Source organism: Astyanax mexicanus, chromosome 7 (assembly GCF_023375975.1).
Source record: "Astyanax mexicanus isolate ESR-SI-001 chromosome 7, AstMex3_surface, whole genome shotgun sequence".
In the NCBI taxonomy this organism is placed as follows: domain Eukaryota; kingdom Metazoa; phylum Chordata; class Actinopteri; order Characiformes; family Acestrorhamphidae; genus Astyanax; species Astyanax mexicanus.
This window is the reverse complement of record NC_064414.1, coordinates 14,263,521-14,279,597: the sequence shown is the minus strand read 5'-3', so window position 1 is coordinate 14,279,597 and position 16,077 is coordinate 14,263,521. Positions and strand designations below refer to the sequence as shown.

The 16,077-nt window shown below is 41.5% G+C and overlaps 1 protein-coding gene across 1 annotated transcript in view; it reads left to right on the top strand.

The window, feature by feature from the left end:
- Positions 1 to 16,077, top strand: part of plpp4 (phospholipid phosphatase 4) — a 234,351-nt gene that overhangs the window by 124,031 nt on the left and 94,243 nt on the right. The window lies entirely within an intron of this gene.

Here is a 16,077-nt window from a genome sequence, read left to right as displayed (position 1 = left end):
CCTTCCATCCATTTTTCAGAATTCTTTGAGCTTGCTGAGGTAAATTCTAATAAAAAGAGATTCATTGCTGCAGCAGTGTGTTGTCACTTCTGTATCAGATTGCATTCACTTTAGCATTTCAACTGAAGTATTTATTTATTAAAGCAGCCCCTCAAATTTGGGTTTTTCTCTTGCCGTTGTTGCTCATCATTCAAATCCTTTACAGTGAGTGTGAGCTACTCAATTGCCTTGATAAGCTTGTCATCAGAAGACTTGGATCTTCTGACCTTCTGCTACTTGGCAGTGTGGATGAAATTGGACACTAATTTGCGATAAAAATTGCACAAGTCAAGCCACTCAGTCATTGTAATAAGAAATTCATTTATTGGAAAAGACAAAGACATACATAAAATAGTCGTGTGATGAAGTGGTTGTCCTTGTAGTTTTTAAAATTCTGTTTAGAGGTGAATACATTAGAAGGCACCACAACCACAAGGATTACATTTATTCGACTTTTCAGGTTGTTTGTTGGCATCCACACAAATGTCTTGGGCACGAGTGAGTTTCAGTTTTCAATTGGCTCTGATTGTGGTAAGACGTGCCATGTGAGAGCCCCAAGCACAATAGAAACCATCAGGGCAGAAATTTGAACACAAATCTAATTAAACAAGAGGGAAAATATATTGCTCTGCACATCAGTTCAAAAAAGTACAAAAAGTGTACACTGTATAAAATCACTTAATTCCTAAGCAAGAAAAACACTGGAAGAAATTATTTTAAAGTAAATGTAAGAAGGAATGCAGAAAAAACATTTCTTTATATATTTTTACCATTTAGTCTAAAAATTATGTGGCTTATTTGCAATAAAAAACTCATTCAATTAAATGGAAAGCAGCCCAAAATATATGCAATAGTAAAATCTCCTGTAATGTCCCTCTGCAATTTTATCCATCAATAACTAGACTTTGGCTGTGATAAAATTGTTTACGTTACTACATAACTACATCTTGATTTCTCAATGCTCAACACATTTGCAGTAAGCTGGTTCAGAATGAGAAAGAGAAATGTGAGTGAGTGTTCAGTGGAATAGTGTGGCTTTTACTGTCTTTTACTTAATAGTGTGGCTTTAAAAAAAAAAAAAAAAAAAAAAACTATTTTGTCAGGAGTACTGAACCATTGTTTATTGTTTAAATGATCTCAGGAGTGGAGCTTGTATTACTCCTCTATGTATTGTACTTCTATGTGTGTATTATATAACCAACACAGAAATACATTATGAAAAATGAAAATACTAAAATAACTTTTATCACCAGTTTCACCAGGGACCCTAGCGTTTCTGTACGTTTACTCGTGGTGCATTATTCCAACAGTACAATGCTTATCTGCATGTTGATGCTATCTTTAATTTGCTATCAAGACAAAGATGCTGTGTAATTGTCAGCCACATCCCTGTGGTGTCAATAGAGATTTATGAATGGGGGGGCTAAGCGTTTTTGAAGGGGGGTCTGAAGTAAACCTTTCAGAAAAAAACAAAGAGGTCCACATTATGAATATTTAAAATATATATATAAAACAAAACTATTTGAAAAACAAATCATATCAGCATGCTTGTGTTAGATACAAATAATATATGACTAAATTTAAACTTGCAAGAGCTACAGAGCTACAGCTCCAAAGACACAAGCAATGTTATTTGCAGCAACAGATCAGAACAATCACATGGAATTTGCCCTGGATTAGGACAGTGTGACAGCAGAAAACAAACTTTTCTATTTTATTTTATTAAAATTTTCTTAATCTTCAGACAAAGTTTCCCATAATACACTCAATAACAATAAACATGATAACTTACACTATAGACAAATATTGCATGGAAATATGTTAAATAAGACTGAAGAAGTAAATATATGATGCTATGTAGATATGCAGATATCTAGAGTGTGTGTGTAGAAGTGAGGAAATAGTCCAGTAGGTGACAGAATAACTATGAGTAAGTGCAGGTAAGGAATGGGATGAGTGGGAAGTGGGAAGTACAGGGGGCAGAATGCTTTATAATATGGTAAAGACTGATAGATGCAGTGTAAAATAAAGTTCAGGGAGCAGAGTTTGTATGGGTGTCAGTGGTGTGGGTTGGGCAGAACACTGTTCTACTGGCTGTTCCACAGTCTGGTCGCCTGGGGGAAGAAGCTGTCCTGGAACCGGCTGGTTCTGGTCTTCAAGCTTCTGAGCCTCCTTCCACTCGGCAGCTGTGAGAACAGGGAGTGGCTTGGATGGGAGGGGTCCTTCATGATCCCTCTGGATAGAATAAAACAAATATATGTATATTCTATATAAAATCTAGATGTTTTAATGTTAATTTCTAAAACTTAAAAAATATGTCTATCATTAACTGTTATCTATAGCCAATCAAAAACCTTTCACTTTCGTGAGAACAGTGACTTTTATTCAAAATATACTGGAATTCATCCAATTAAATAGGACTAATTAAAATATCTGCAAATAACTGTGCAGTTTGATCAGAGTTTTAAAGAGAATATTGTAGCGGCAATACGTGGGTATTTGGCTCCTCCAATCAGAATCCAGCACCCAGTTGTATATGTACGCGTGTTCTTACGTTCTGAGTGAGTTACAGTTTAAGAGACTTGCCGCACGGCCCTAGCATTGAACACTAAATGTAGTTCGGGTGCTGGAGCTAGGCAGTCCAACTGTTGTAACGTTCCTGATCCTGACTAAACAGTTAAACTGCATCATACCTTGTCGTGTGCCTTATTCCCCACACCTCCACCATCGCACGCAGCGGCAGGCCCACATATCCACGACGGACGAGCGGCAAGCGCAGCGGCCAGGTGAGCCGACCCTCCCCGATAGCAGGTGGCTAATGCTAGCGGCAGAGCGAGTGCGATAACAAGAGAAAAACACGACAACTGGTGTCAGAAGTGGGATCAAGACACCGCATTTTGCGGTGTGGTGAGTGTCTAATCCAAATGAACGCCAAATAAAGAACATTCCATAATAAAGCTCCGTGAAGCGAAGCTAGAATTAGCATCGGAGTTTAGCAAGCTAACTACATAGCCACAGAAAGGCTAACGCGCCGGAGAAGCAAGGTCACGTGACCTCCCCTGCGCCAGCGCTGGATGTCAAAATAAAAGACTTGTACTGGCAAACAGTAAAACGTGAAAAAAAAAGAGAAAGAAGACAAAACTGGATAAATAAACAAAAAAAAAGAGAAAAGAAGATAATTAAACAGTAAACCATGAAAAAAAAGAAAGAAGACAAAACTGGATAAATAAACAGAAAAAAAGAGAAAAGAAGATAATTAAACAGTAAAACGTGAAGAAAAAAAAAGAAAGAAGACAAAACTGGATAAATAAACAGAAAAAAAGAGAAAAGAAGATAATTAAACAGTAAAACGTGAAGAAAAAAAAGAAAGAAGACAAAACTGGATAAATAAACAGAAAAAAGAGAAAAGAAGATGATTAAACAGTAAAACGTGAAGAAAAAAAAGAAAGAAGACAAAACTGGATAAATAAACAGAAAAAAAAAGAGAAAAGAAGATAATTAAACAGTAAAACGTGAAGAGGAAATAAAAAGAGAAAAGTGGATAAATAAGCATTAAGGAGAGAGGAAGTATTACAGTAAAACAAATAAAACAAAATGGATAGTGGAGGAATTATTCATTCAGGTGCAGAAGCGGGAGCTGTTAGCAACCAAGAACAGCCCCCTGCTTGGCTACAGACTTTACTGGAGCACCAGACCAAGCAGTTGCAGCAAATTTTGTCACCTGTACTGACTCAGACAGCTGGTAAAGATATCCAGACATCTTGGCTGAAGCAGCCTGATGGAAATGATCAGTCATACCTTGTGTCAAGTTCATCACCCATCCTCATCGAGGGTGACAAGGAGGTGCTCCCCCCCATTTCGTCCGGGCTTCCTGACTTTTCTCCAGAGCTAGAGGTGATCCGGCAGCGCTCTCGTACATCAGCCCCTGTTAGACAATGGAATGTGGACGAGTCTGTAGAGCCAGTAGTGCGTAGACGCTGTACTAGCAGGAGAGGTGGGGGACCCTGATCTATCGCAGCAACACTTCAGAACAGTGTCAACCCTCAGTTCCCCAGTCCCGACAGAGGTATGGGCATGCACAACAATAATAGCCACCACAGCGACCATGCAGCGCCACGTTACTCCACGTGTTGTTCCAGTTCGAGGGCCCTTGCATCATTTGAAGGAAAAGATGACTGGGCCTCCTTCTTTATCCCTTTTGAAAGAATGGCTCAAAGACAAAATTGGACAAGCACAGAAAGAGTGGATAGACTACATGAAAGGCTGAGAGGAGCGGCTATTCGATTTGTATGCTCGCTGCCTGAACATGTCAGAGAAGATTATGCTCTCCTAACGGAGCAGCTGGCGCAAAGGTATGGCCACACAGACCCACCAAACACAGCACGCCGCCGCTTAAATGAGCTACGGCAACAGAAGGAAGCTACAGCTGAGTTTGCAGAGGAGATTCGTCGTTTGGTCACCTTAGCGTACCCAGGTGTGGACCTCCAACTGCAGGACCAACTGGCAGCCGACGCATTCCTTCGTGGCCTTTGCAACCAGCGAATTGCATATGAGGTTATGAACAAGGATCCACCCACACTCACTGAGGCCCAAAAACTGGTGGAAGCACATGAACACAATTTTAAAGCAACAATAGGCCGAGATGGAGAATTAAGGGGAAAAGTCAGGCGTATTTCCTGGGCAGATGAACATGCTGAAGCTGACATGTCTACTTCACTCAATGTACAAGTACCACAGCGGACTGCATATGCTACAGTAGACCAACTGAAGCTGCTGGTGGAAAAGTTGGAGAAACTCCAAGCCACTGTGGACGCATTATCCCATAAAGTGTCATCTGGAGAGGAAGCACTCCCACGCTCTGAGACAAGGATGGAACAACAGCGTGGAAGAACTTTTGTGCGTAGGCCCGGAGATCCCAACCACACAAACACTTCCCGATCACCAAGCCCATCCACGAGCAATAATGTAGCATGTTTTCAATGTGGAGAACTAGGTCATTTTAAAAGGCAGTGTTCCCGGTCTCCTAGCCCCAAGCGTCAGGGAAACTAGAATCAGCCAGGTCCGGAGGCCAGGGCCTGGCTGATATTCAGAGCGGCCATAATGTCAGCATTATCCAGAACAAAAACAGACCCCTTATCCCACCTGTAGTCACAGTTGGTCGAGCATCAAGTGAAGGGCCCAGCCTACAAATTCCTATCCAGGTGAATCACTTGTCCATCATGTGCATTGTTGACACAGGCGCTGAAGCAACTGTGATGTCCAGTGAGGTGTACAAGCAGCTTGACCTAAGAAACCAGCCTGAGAGTAAGAGAGCCTGTCTGCGCAATGCAGAATCTGGAAAGACAATGGGGGTGTTTGAGGGCTATAAAGTGACACTGAAGATTGGCAATAAAGAGTGGGACTGGATTGTATACGTAGCCCCAATTCAGGATCCCCTCCTCCTAGGATTGGACTTTATGATAAAGGCCAATTTGACTATCCAGAGAGGGCCCAAAGTGTTCATTGAGGGTGACCTTGTGCCCAGCTATGTCAGAGGTGGACCTGAAGGTTATGCAGTATCCCGGGTGTTATTAACAAGACCACTGACCATTCCCCCGCAAAGTGAGTGCGATACCTGGGGCTTTGTTGAACATCCACACCCTGAAATAACAGCCGTCCTGGAGCCAGTTGGCCTTGCCGATGGCGTTTCCTCAGGAAGTGTCCTCGTAAACATGGAGCCGAAAGTTCCTGTTAGATTATGCAATATATCTGCTGTTAGCACACACCTCAACAAAGGCATCTGTCTGGGAATTCTCATCGAAACACTTCCCTTACAAGAGGAGTGCTCTAAAGACAAATGCAAGCTTCATAGCCAAGATCAAGACAACCCAGAGACGACAAAGAGTCCTGGCCAAAGCGATTGTCCTGGTGAAGAAAAACTGTTACGGCAGGTACGCCAGTGCTGCGAACATAACGACGTTCTAGAGTTACCAGCCCACCTTCAAGAACTATTTACAGCAGCTGGTAGTTGTCTTAGTGAAGAGCAAGACAGTAAGCTTCTTCTACTTCTCTTAAAGTACCAGTCTGTATTTGCCACCAGTGACAGAGATCTAGGTCACTTCAATACAGTGACCCATCATATCGACACTGGCAACGCCAAGCCCATCAGGCAAGCAACCCGTCGCACACCACTTGGATTTCAGGAAGAGGAAGAAGAGCACCTCAAGCAAATGTTGAGCTCAGGTGTCTTTGTGCCTTCCACCTCAGAGTGGGCATCACCTGTTGTCCTTGTAAGAAAAAAAGATGGTGGAGTTAGATGGTGTATTGACTTTCGGAAGCTCAACGAACTCACTCTGAAGGATGCTTACCCACTGCCCAACATTGAAGAATGCCTTGACACCTTGGAAGGTGCTACTGTGTTTTCCACCCTGGACCTTCAAAGTGGATATTGGCAGATTGAAGTACACAAGCGGGACCGTTGCAAGACTGCCTTTGTCACCAAGTATGGCCTTTATGAGTATATACGGATGCCGTTTGGATTGTGCAATGCACCAAGCACATTCCAGAGGGCCATGGAGGTGGTGCTACGGGGGCTGCAGTGGCGAAACCTACTTATTTACCTTGATGATGTAATTGTACTTGGAACAGACATTGACGACAGCCTAAGAAACCTAGAGGTGGTTTTCGAACGGATGAAGCAATACGGACTGAAGCTGAAGCCATCTAAATGCCACCTGCTAAAGGAGGAGGTTCTGTTCCTAGGCCATGTCATCAGTGGCGCTGGAATCCGACCAAATCCTAAACTGGTCCAGGAAATCACCGACTGGGATTGCCCCAAAAGCCCTTCAGAGCTCCAAACATTTCTGGGATTATGTAACTATTACCGCCGCTTCGTGAAGTCATTCTCCCAAATTTGTAGCCCACTTCATGAGCTTCTGAATAAAGGCACTGAGTTTCACTGGGGGGAGGCCCAAGAAGCCGCTTTCATGGAGCTGAAAAAGCATCTGACAACAGCCCCCATACTAACCTACCCCACCTCTCAAGGTACCTTCATCCTGGACACAGACGCATCAAATTGCAGCATTGGGGCAGTGCTCTCGCAGTTTCAGCATGGGGAAGAAAAAGTTATAGCGTATGCCAGCTCTCACTTGCAGAAAACCCAAAGACGCTACTGTGTAACAAGACGTGAATTGCTTGCAGTGGTGAAATTTACGAGACAGTTCAGACACTATTTACTGGGCCGAAGGTTTCTTATTCGAACCGACCATAACAGCTTGTCTTGGCTGTTCCGTTTCAAAAATCCAGAAGGGCAGTTGGCAAGGTGGCTGGAAGAGTTAGGCCAGTACGACTTCCAGATTGAGCATCGGCCTGGGGCGCGACACGGTAATGCGGATGCATTGTCCAGAAAGGTGGTTCCATCACAGTGTGACTGCTATCAAGCAGGAAAGGACCTATCTGCACTGCCCTGTGGTGGATGTACGCACTGCCGGAGGCAACAAGGTCAGTGGGCCAGATTTGAAGCTGATGTGGATGATGTGGTACCACTTGCCATCAGACATGTAACAAAATGCCAAGAAATCAGGACAGTTGGCATCTCACCCTCACCAAAAAATGCCCTATGCTCACTGTCATGCACTCAGAACCCAGATGAGGAACTCCCAGAAGCTAACTGGATGTCTCAATACAGTATGCAAGAGTTGGAGGATAAACAGAGGCAGGACCCATGCTTGGGTGTCCTCCACCAGTGGATGGAAATGGGAGAGGTTCCCAGACGAGAGCAAGTTGCCCTTAAGAGCCCAGCCATTAGGAAGTACTGGCTGTGTTGGCCTCAAGTGGAGCGGCACAGAGGAGTTCTCTATTACAGATGGGAGAGTGACACTGGGGCCCCTCCCCAACTTCGATTGCTGGTGCCCAAGTCCCTCATAAAAGAGTTGATGGAACTTTGCCACAACTCACCTCTATCCGGTCACCTGGGTGTTGGTAAAACTCTACACAGAGCACGACAACACTTCCTCTGGCATGGGATGGGGGAAGATGTTAGGCTTTTCATCCAAAAATGCCCTCAGTGTCAAGCAAGCAAGGCTGTTGGCCCAACAGGAAGAGCTCCGTTGCAGGTGTACCAGGCGGGTGCACCCATGGACAGGCTGCATCTGGACATTGTGGGCCCCTTTCCCATCTCCACTTTGGGTAACAAGTACATACTGGTCATAATAGACCAGTTTACACGTTGGGTGGAGGCATATGCCATACCGGATCAGACTGCAGAGACTACTGTTCAGAAGCTCGTATTTGAGTTCGTTGCTCGATTCGGCTCGCCCTTGGAAATTCACACAGATCAAGGCAGAAACTTTGAGAGTGATCTTTTTGCTCAAGTGTGCCATCTGCTTAGAGTGACAAAGACCCGAACTACACCTTACCACCCATCCTCAAATGGCCAGGTAGAGAGGTTCAATAGGACCTTGCTCCAAATGATAAGGTGTTTTGTGGACAAAAACCAACGAGACTGGGACAAGTACCTTCCATTATTAACAGCAGCCTATCGAAGTTCACCACATGCTTGCACAGGGTTCACCCCGAACCGAATGATGCTGGGCAGAGAAGTACATCAGCCACAAGACCTCCTGTTGCAGGTTATTCACCTTGACAGTAATAGAGCCCCACCCCCTGAGTTTGTGGGAAACCTGGAAGAAAAGATGGAACAAGCACATGAGCTGGCGAGGGAACACCTACGAGCTGCCCAGATCAGGCAGAAGAGGCAACATGACCTCCGTGCAAAAGAGCAGACCTATGAGGTGGGAGATCTGGTATACATAAAGGATAGCACGAAGAAGAAGGGCTTGAGTCCGAAACTTCAACCCCCTTGGAAAGGTCCCCTACTCATCAGCAAATGCCTGGGCCCTGTGCTCTTTGAAGTTCGCGATCAACGGAGTGCCAAAGTCCTCCATCACGATCGGCTACAGCCCTATAAATCTGACAGGGTGCCAGGATGGATCAAGCGACTCAGACACTCGTTGCAAGGGGAGAGTAGCAGAGGCGCTGAATGCCAAAGAGACTCTTCTACGTCACCTGAAAAGGCAAATCAGATCTTTGGCCCAAATATGTCCCCTTGCCATGAATCCAGCGATGACAATGAAGTAGGCGTGTTGCCTGTAGAGGTTCAACAAGCCAAGAAACCCCAGTGGCTGATGGCTGATCCTGAATCTCCACCAAAGTGTCCATCAGACATAAAAGAGAATACAGCGAACATGCAAATGACACGCAGAGGTCGTGTTGTGCGCCTACCCCAGCGCTACAAGGACACTTCAGACTAAAGACTGTTATTAGACCAGGTTGTTATTTTAGGGGTTAGAGCATTGTAGTGCTAACAGTTCAGAAGCCAGAGACTTTTATTTTGGTTCAAGTGCAACTAGTTGAAGTGCACAGGTTTACAGTATTAAGTACAGTACAGTATCTGCAAAAAATGTGTTAAGAAGCTGAAGGGACTCAGCATGCTTAGAGAGGGGATAGTGTAGCGGCAATACGTGGGTATTTGGCTCCTCCAATCAGAATCCAGCACCCAGTTGTATATGTACGCGTGTTCTTACGTTCTGAGTGAGTTACAGTTTAGGAGACTTGCCGCACGGCCCTAGCATTGAACACTAAATGTAGTTCGGGTGCTGGAGCTAGGCAGTCCAACTGTTGTAACGTTCCTGATCCTGACTAAACAGTTAAACTGCATCATACCTTGTCGTGTGCCTTATTCCCCACACCTCCACCATCGCACGCAGCGGCAGGCCCACATATCCACGACGGACGAGCGGCAAGCGCAGCGGCCAGGTGAGCCGACCCTCCCCGATAGCAGGTGGCTAATGCTAGCGGCAGAGCGAGTGCGATAACAAGAGAAAAACACGACAATATGCTTTAAAATGTACATTGTCAAATTGGAGCTGTATGGGCTGAGTTGTTGCAGGACACCATTAGGAACCTCTGCGACTGCATTTTGCAGCATTACACATGCGTTACACATGTAATAAATATTCGTATCAGTCTAAATGTGTAATTTATTGTTCCTGGTAACTTCTGTCTTTATTTTGAATTACATTACAGTCCCACACATCCATTTGGTTGCAACTATGCCTTAAATAATAAGCGTATATGGATATGTAGTATTTTTGTAAAACAAACTGATTTATTAATTACAAGAGATAGAGTACAGTTGCAAGAAAAAGTATGGAACCCTTTGGGATTACTTGGATTACTGCATAAATTGGTAAATTAAATGTGTCCTGATCTTCACTCTATCAGACACAGCGCCAACAACAAGCCTATCATTAACTGTTATCTATAGCCAATCAAAAACCTTTCACTTTTCTACAGTACTGTAACTTTTATTCAAAATATTGGAATTCATCCAATAAATAGGACTAATTAAAAAAATCTGCAATTAACTGTTCAGTGTGGTCAGAGTTTTTAAGAGAATATGCTTTACATTGTCAAATTGGAGCTGTATGGGCTGGGTTGAATCCATTCAGTTGTTGATATACTTCTATGTTTTGGGTCGTTGTTCTGTTGCATCATCCATCCTCTGTTGAGCTTGAGTTGCTGGACAGATGGTCTTTAGTTTTCCTGCAAAATGTCTTGGTAAACTTGGGAATTCATTTTTCCGTTGATGATGGCAATCCGTCCAGGCCCTGAGGCAGCAAAACAGCCCCAAACCATGATGCCCCTCCACCATATTTCACAGTTGGGATGAGGTTTTGATGATGGTGTGCTGTGCTTTTTTTCTCCACACATAGTGTTGGCTGTTCCTTCCAAACAACTTAATTTTGGTTTCATCTATTAACAGTATATTTAGCCAGTACTGCTGTGGAACATCCAGGTGCTCTTTTGCAAACTTCAATTGTGCAGCAATATTTTTGGACAGCAGTGGCTTCCTCCGTGGTGTCCTCCCATGAACTTTATTCTTGTTTAATGTTTTCTGTATTGAAGATTTATCAACAAAAATGTTAGCATGTTCCAGAGATTTCTGTAAGTCTTCTCCATTTGTAGACCGTCTGTCTTACTGTAGACATATGAACATCAAGACTTTTAGAGATACTTTTGTAACCATTTCCAGCTTCATGCAAGTCAACAATTCTTGAATGTAGGTCTTCTGAGAGCTCTTTTTCTTGCAACTGTACAGTAAACATTTGGTTGAGGTTATTGCTGCCAAAGGAGGGTGAACCAGTTATTAAATCCAAAGGTTCACAAAATTTTTATCCCCTCAATGTTAACATGCTGTGTTCAATAAAACCATGCATGCATATATATATATTTTCTTGTGTCATAGATGAGATCAGAACACATTTAATGACCAATTCATACAGAAATCCAAGTAATCGCAAAAGGCTTACATACTTTTTCTTGCGACTGTTGTTAAAGTAAAAGCTTGGCCTGTACAGAAGAAAAATGTGATTCACATCTTTAATTTTATTTAACTTTTAAGAAAACAAAGGAACTCCTGTGTTTCAGCATCAACAGACACGTTATGTATGAAAGCACAGCTTGGTTTCCCGTCCCTAGGTCTGGGTAATATCTGAAGCCCATGGCAAAAAATTGTGCATATTCACAGATCTAGTTTCTTAATGTATTAGAAAAAACTGAGTAAACCCCTGATTCAGTGCATAACCTTTTTCTATGATGCAATCGCAAGAAAACCAGCCTAGAACTGGGGGCTCCTACAGTTTTTTATCTCTGTCTCATTTTAAAAAGAGTCTTTGAACAAATTTTGCCTAATGCCTCAGATCACAACTTTACAAACCATACCCACAGCGAATGCCGATGTTTGAACTTAAGGAATTGTTCATGCCTGCACAGCTAAACACAAACATGTGGAACACTTTAAACAAATCCTCTGCTCTGTTCAAGGTCAAAACATGGCAACATTATGGCATTTCATTTTACTATTTCTTATCACAGAAGGCAAAATAAGCACAGATGTAGGGGGTGCAGAGCACAATGCAAGGTCAAATCTAATATCTAATGTAGAAGACTGGCCTAAAACAGGTGTTTTCACCCACTGATTGATTGACAGCCATTGTTGAAATGTGCAGGTGCAAGGACTAGATGTTTCTCTTTAAGTGGGGTTGTGTCATCATGTGACATAACAGATATATTGTGAAGACATACAGAGTTATGAATGTGTGTAACGATTCAGAGTCGGGATGCAAATGCAAGATGGTTTTATTATTAGGCATTTCAGAACAAACTAAGTTAAAAATGAAACAATCAAACCATGACTATAAAACAAACACATCAAACCCTTTCGCACAGCCTGTGAAAGGCATGTCGCGAATCTCATTTCTATCCTACATTATTTAATGAAATAACATCGATGTTACCTTTAGTGAGCTGCTGGCGTATCTTCACAGTGTGAATGCGCAGGTCAGTATGCTCTGCTGAGACGCACAAAAGGGTAGTCCTGTTAAGATACGAATGCTTCAAAGTTAGAGCTCACCTGCCTCTTAAAGGGAATGACAACTGGCTCACTGATTTATTTCACATTACACCCAAATCACACCCATGATTACCTAAGACAATTAATACCGTTGCCCTGCATCCAGCTGCACAATGTGCACCTAACAGATGCACTATAAATCACTAAAATAGGGCTCTAAGCAGTGATGTTAATGATACATCTAATCTGTCCATTTTTTTCAGTAACGAGTAATCTAATGGGTTACTATTTCCAATCCAGTAATCAGAATAAAGTTACTGTGCGTTTTTTTGTCATTTTCCTTAGTAAACAGATATTGTAGCAACTGACTGGATGCATTGAAAGGATGTACAAGAAAGGTTTTTACAGTCATCGCTTTATTGCTGGAACGGCTGCAACCACACCAAAAATAACAACAAGCTAGTGAGCTAACAAGCTAACCAGCTAAAACAAGCACTCGGGCTGAACACACACACACACACAGACCCCAAGCTCTCACACACAGTCTAACTAGAACATCTAATTAGAAGAAACATTTGGAGTCACAGAGGCACACTTACAGAACAAGACCCAAAGGTGGAGCAAAATCTCCAGTAAAGTGAGTTTTGGCAAAACTGTTATGTTGATGAGGCGGCAGAAACTTAAAACGTTAGGGTTAACTTAGAAACGTAACCCTAAAAAGTAATTTAGTTACTTTTGAAATCAAGTAACCCATAAAGTAACTAAGTTACTTTGTAAGGAGTAATTTATTAAGGGGTGAATGATTACTAACAATAAGATTACTTTTTCAAAGTAACTTTGCCATCACCGGCCCTAAGATTACAAAACAAAATGTCAAAGGACTAGCCAGAAAATCAGGGGCTATCAAACAAGAAGTCAATAAACAAACAAACTAAAGCTAACGAACCAGAAACTCAGGGGGAACAAATAAGCAGGACTGTGGGTCAAGAAAACAACAGGTCAAAAGCATGACAGAGAACAAAGGAAAACATGAGTTATATATACACAGACAAGGAACACCTGGCAAGATAACAAGGGGGGCTGGGTTAAAAATGAGACATGGTGAGAACATTGATGACAGGACAAGTCTAGGACAGAGAAGAGACAAAAACAACAGAGAGAAATGACCGAATAATGAACAGTCACAATAAACATGGGCAAAGGTGTTACAATGTGTTTTTTTAAACTGAGCTCTCTCGATCAAAAATCCCACAACTCACACCCAAATTTAATATCTCTTAAAACTGAGATATTTAAAGACATTTAATCAATCAACCTTTATTTTTACTCGGGAAAATATTTAGGGTGAACCTCATTCATAATGTTGCAGAGCATTTACAGCATTAAAGGGATTAAAAACATTTAATTTAATTAATTAAATTAAATTATATGCATTAATAATAGAATAATGTAAAATAGAAAATTCTAAAAGATCATAAAAACAAGAACTTATAAAATATAAAATAAATAAAAAGGTAATAGTAAAAGTAAAATAAAATGATAAGAATGATAAGAAATTATAAAAATTAATAATAATGAACTAAGAACATAATCAAAATATAAAACATTAAAATAAAAAAGTAATAATAAATTAAAAACTAAAATAATAAGAAAAAGATAAACTAATTAAAAAAACTTTAAAACAGTCACAGTGAAGTGTCATGGTGAGCACAGAATGCAGACACGTGCAGATACTGATAAAAACGTGTTTATTATAAAATAAACAGATGTGAGACGTAGTCAATACAGAAAAATGGGTAATCACCAATAACCAGAGCAATGAAGACAAAACCATACCATAAACGAGAGACAGTCCAGAGTTCATACACGAGAGATCCAATGTCAGAGGTAATCCAGGAGGCAGTAGTGAAAACACAGTCCAGGTAATACACAAGCAATCCAAAATCAGAGGCAAAGGCAAAAATCGGCTTCAAGAAAACAAAAGCAAGGTCATACACAAGATAAACTGAGACAAGAGATAAAGTAACGCTTTGTAATGAGGAGAACCTACAATACGCGGTGTGGGTGTTTGTGTGGAGTGCTCTTTTATAGTGCCAGTAATCAGTATTCAGGACTTCCTTGAGGAAGCAGGTGAGGTGTCACGTGATCAGGTGAGTGCGTGATGTCAGCGGGTGGTGCATTCTGGGTAATGTAGTTGTTGACCTGAGAACCTCCGTTAGAGCTGGGTGTGGAAGGGACAGAGGAGCTAACAGCACCAGACGTGACATGAAGTTTCTGGTGATGTTTAGAAACTAAAAGTTTCAAATGATTAAGTGATCCCAGTGAGCTGAGCTTTAACGTTCCAGAAAGTGATTTATAAATAAAAATTAGCCAATGAGATTCTCTTTGTGCAGCTAGTAAGAACCAACCAACTCTATATAGTGTGCAGTGGTGAGTAGTGTAAGGGTCGCCAGTAATAAATCTCAGAGCAGAGTGGTAGATTGTATGTAGTGGTTTGAGAGCACTGGTGGACGCTTTTTTGCAAATGACATTACAATAGTCCAGCACTGCTATTATGGTTACCTCCACTATTCTTGTTTAGCGCGCACGGGTAAACAGGACTTATTCCGATAAAGAAGTCCGAGCTTTTGTCTTCACTTAATGGCGAGTTTGGTAATATGGGATTTAAAAGAAAGTATTTTATCGAGCCAGATACAGAGATACTACTACTACTACAGGGTAGTAATAGTTATGAAATTTAAAACACTATTTGAAAATATGGAAAACAGCATGAATTTGGTTTTATTAGCATTTAAAGCTATCTTAAGTTTAAATAGAGCAGTCTGTAGAGTGTTAAAAGAATGATTTAAAAAAATATGTTTTTTAGTGCAGCTTGTTCAGAATCCCTTGAGCAGTATAAGATTGAATCATCTGGTAACGGTGTAATTTGCAGTCTAAGGTAGAGATGGCAAGATCATTGATAAAAATATTAAATAAAACTGATGAAAACTGTGGGACTGATTGGTCATGGGCTGTAGGTCTGAATTATGGTTACCAATGAACACACATTTATCTTTTTGCAGTAGGCTTCTGATATTTAAATGCAGAATTCCACCCTTTGTATGTTTAAAACTATAAAATCATTAAATTTAATAAGAGGACACAATTGAAGTAGAGAAGGCTCTATGTATTTTTCTTTTTTTAAGATTATAGAAAGTGCTGTTCTTAGGATTATGCACAGTAACTACTGGTAAAATTAAATAAGTATTCTCATTTTTAGGCAGTCAACTAAGGTTAAAAACAGGGTAACATATATTGTGCACCAAACCCTGTGAACCGAGCCTGCTTGGATGGATTCCGTCATGCCTGTAGAATGAAGGACGGTTCCAAAACAGGTTAAAATTGTCAATAAAAGCCAGGCCATAGGAGAGACAGGTCTTTTGTAGCCAGGTATGAAGGTTTAAAATGCAACTAAAATGCCCTGAGCCTCTGCCCACTGGTGGGATCGGGCCAGAGATAAAAAGTTTCTCACAGTCCTTAATCGAAAACAACAAGTCTCTTTTCAACAGTTCAGTGCTTTGAGCTTTGGTGTCATTTCATTTAACATGAATGATTATCTTCTGCACAGTGGAATATCTCTGTAGCAGAGCAGGAAACTGCTGTGT